We start from the raw sequence: 4193 nt of genomic DNA, 5'->3' as shown, positions 1-4193 counted from the left end.
GGGAATACCAGAAGGCAGATTTAGACAGGTAAATGATCCATTCCATTTGGCTGGAGACTGGAACGTCTCCATTGGTATGGGGACAGGACACAAGCAGAGCATCTCATGAGGCATGAATAGGAGAAATAAATATTCACAAAACATCATTGTTTATTTATTATGTATTTTGTCTGTTTCTTTGTTTCCAGACAAGCATTCTCTATGTAGTCCTAGTTGTCCTTGAACTCACTGTGGAGACCATGCTGGCCTTGATCTCAGAGATCTTCAAGCCTCTGCCGCCGGAGTACTGAGATTTAAGGTGGGCATCACCACACCCAGCATGTATTTTCCCCTCTTGTCATGCAAAGAAGTCAGTCCAAGAGGATCCTGTATCTAGGGGTCCCAGAAAGCAGAATGTGTGAGATTTAAATAGTGGACAATGCTGGCCTCAGTCACCAGACAGAGGCATGGCCAACCATTAAAGCTCCCATCAGAGTGTTGGCCTTGGCTTTAAAACTTCAGAATATTTACTTTCACTATATTCCTGCAGCTTTTTTTTTTTTTTTTTTTTTTGGTTTTTTGAGACAGGGTTTATCTGTGTAGCTTTGCGCCTCTCCTGGAACTCACTTGGGAGCCCAGGCTGGCCTTGAACTCACAGAGATCCACCTGGCTCTGCCTTCTGAGTGCTGGGATTAAAGATGTGCACCACCACCGCCCGGCTCAGCTTTGTTTTTTCAAGAAAATCACTTTTTGTCAGAAAGGGATTCACTAATGTATCCCTGACAGACCTCAAACTTGAAGATCCATTTGCCTCTGCCTGCCAAGTACTGTAATTAAAGGCCTGTACTGACCACACTCCACAGAACTTGCTTTCAGTAAATGACCCGTCCAGCAGGCCAGGTTATTCGAGGGTCTCGAGGAGGGACCACCTAGGAATCAATGGGGGGCGAGAGGGAAAGGAGACCAAGCGCGTGAAGAAAGAGAGTCAGTCTGAGTTGTGTCAAGGTCTCACTTTATTGACTGGTGTTAGAGCTTATAAACAGGGCTTCAGGTAGGGAGGGGGAGCAGGAGTGAGGAGAGGACAAAGAAAATTCCTGAGGGAGGGTCAGCAGGAGGTCGCTTTGGTCCCAGGCCCCTGCAGCTAGCTGATTTAAAGAGGTTTATTTAATCCTACATTCCTAGGTTAGACTAAAAGCCTCTTATTTACACGAGGCTTGATAAATCGTGGCAGGTAACACAAGGTTCAAGACACAGCTGTCCAGAGTCGGTCTCCAACAGTTCCCCCTCTTTTCTCAAAAATGGACCAAGTCCATAAGATCGGGATTGCGGAGGTCCGAGAGAGCCTCTGTCTTAGGCTATACAGGGGGACTCCCACGCATGGCAGGTGCCATGTTGAGCCGGTCTCGACGACCTCTGTACGCTGTTGTCTCCTGCGTGGGCCCTGTACTATTCCCGTCATTGAGTACTCTCTAGCAAGACCGTGGGGACGTTAGGGCTTTAGGACACTGAATCTGAGTCCTTGATGGGGCTCCTGGCTGGCCTCCTAGGAATCTACTCTGTGATAATGAATCAAGACATGTCGTGGTAAGGCCAAATCAATCTGATTTTTGATAAACCGAGTCAACCGCTGAAAGGCCCAGGGACCAAAGGTAATGAGAAGGAGAAGGAAAATAATCAGGGGTGCCAGGAGTGTGGGGATCAGGGTAGAAAGCCAAGGGGATTCTTTAAAGCTTCTATATAGAAGGGCAAACCCTGCTCCTAAGAGCAAGAGCCGCATCTTACTGCAGCCCCATAAAGGCTTATAAAGGAAAAATCCACAAGATTACAATTCCCATACAATTTCGTTTCACAAGATCATGGTCTGGGTACAGAGTGATCACAGACGGGTAATTTGTGTCAACAGGTACATTTTTCCTGAAACCTCAAAGGGGAGGGGGGTATCAAGGCAGGAGTGGAGTTTACACACAGGTCACAGTGGTCCTTCCTGGAACACCTGTAACTATCCCAGTCTCAGTTGAGCACATCTCTTAACAGAAATCTCTTTACATTGTTAAATGGTTGCAGGGGAGATTGAACAATGGCTAAGTCAGGTTGCTCTTGGAACTAGATTTTTAGTTTTTATTTTCCTGGTGCTTGAAGTTTTCTCTATTCCTGGGGCTTGGGGGGTGTAAGCCTGAAGGGCTAGGGTCTTTCATTTCCCCATTTTCTTTTTGGCAAATTTTAATCTTAAAATTATGGTATTGTATTAGTAACTCATGGCCTATTTTAGTAACTCATGGCCTGTAATGGCCATGCATAGTTCATGTATAATTAGCCATCTTGTCTCTATGCCAGGGAGTTTTCTTTTGACCCAGCATTTCAGCCTTTTTAGAACAAGGAAAATGGGACGATGTATTCTCTTTCTGGAACTGCTTCAAGCTGGCATTGGGGTGTCGTTATCAGGGCCCCACCCCCAAAAGGCTGAAAAGCTGGTCAAAGACTGGGAAGGGGGCATTTGTCAGTAGCATGTAGCTGCCTGACCCCATAGGGACAGAGAAGAATCATGTTAGCTGGGTTGGTCCACGTTAGCCTTTAGCATGTCCGGAGTCCACAGTCGTCTGGAGTGGTGGAGTGAGCAACTGAAACTTGGAGGTGTCTGCCAGCCAAGTAGAAATCTGTTGAGACAGATTTAAACTAGGAACAGAGGTTAAAATTTATGAACTTATTTGAAACCTTAGGTCCATACCCTTAGTGATGGGGAAAGCACTAATCCCAAGACCAGGAGAGAGGAAAAATACCATCTTTAGGAATACTTATCTGGGGTTCTTTTGACCTCTGTGGAGTGGATCTATGTTTTTATGACTCTTTTGATCCTTTGATGCCTTTTTGCAGAATGACATAAAAGTTTTAGATACATTAGTATTACCAATCTGTACTGAAATCCATATTGTAGACAAAGCAGATAATGGGTATCTGTAAAACAGCAGAAGTAGACTTATACCTTTGAGTCCCAACAAGAACTACAGGTTTGGGCATTTTACTTCTGTCCAGAAAGCCAGGTGTAAGTTGGACAGAGATTTTGGCCTGGTGAAAAGCACTTTTAGGTTTACATTTACACATATCTAGATGACATTTAAAACAAATCCAAAATGTTGACCTTGTGACTGAACAGTAAGTGGTCATTGCTCTATCAGCTCATCAGGACTCCTAAATGTTAAGCTCTGAACCATAGAACAGGAGAGTAATCTGAAACATATCTTATTTTAGACTCATATCTGAACCTTTATGATTTATTTAAATTTTTACATCTTAGAACATTTTTTTTAAGTGAGCTTACAAGCTAGTTATGGCCTTGCAGAAAGATCTGGTTGTCTGATGCTGCCATGCTGACAAAGTTAGAGCTAGCCTAGCCATCAAAGATCTGAGAAGGATAAACTATATCTGAGTGCAGACCAAGAAGCATCCAATCCTATAAATTACAGTGATCAATCCCTACCCAGGTCTCTATAGCGTTGGAGGTACCAGTCAGAATAACATCAATCTTCTACCACCATCAAGCCCATAAGGCAGAGTACCTTTTCTGTGGAATAGGGACACAGAAGACTGACAGTGTCCTACTACTTGTCCATAGTCTGGGCTGGGTCCTGGAGGCAGGCGTTGCATTGGGGCATCTTGCCCTGTGGTCAGTGTCATTCGCAATTCAGGTGGCATCTTCTTGTCATTCCATATCTTCTTTGGAGACCTTGGGAGTCATTGCTAGGAGCTGGGGAGCTAGGAGTCTCTGTTTCTGATAGTAAGTTTTTAATCAAATAATTTAAATGTCATATTCATCAGATCATTGACAGGTTTGAGGACCATTATCTATTAAATGTATCTGAGCCAAACAAATCTAGGCCTAATCTTGAAAATATCTCTAAGTTTGGTAATAATGACCAGGCTAATTTGTTCTCCTATAGATATATTAGTCAAATATACCTCTCAGTTTGTTTTTATTTAAATAGAACCGTTTATGCTTTAAACTAGTATCTGGATAACCAGGTGACTAGTATTAACTTGTATTCCTTGACACAGAAGGACATGCATGCAAACTCAGACATTCAAAACCAAACATACATGTGGCCACATTTTCATTCATACCTGCAGAATAGACAGACATTTTTAAAACTATGACCCTTTGGAGTCTCCATGTAACAGCAGAATAGCAAGAGAAAGAAATCTGAAACATGTTTACTTAA

Source organism: Peromyscus leucopus, chromosome 23, assembly GCF_004664715.2.
Source record: "Peromyscus leucopus breed LL Stock chromosome 23, UCI_PerLeu_2.1, whole genome shotgun sequence".
Taxonomy (NCBI): Eukaryota; Metazoa; Chordata; class Mammalia; order Rodentia; family Cricetidae; genus Peromyscus; species Peromyscus leucopus.
Note: the sequence above shows the minus strand (reverse complement) of the source record.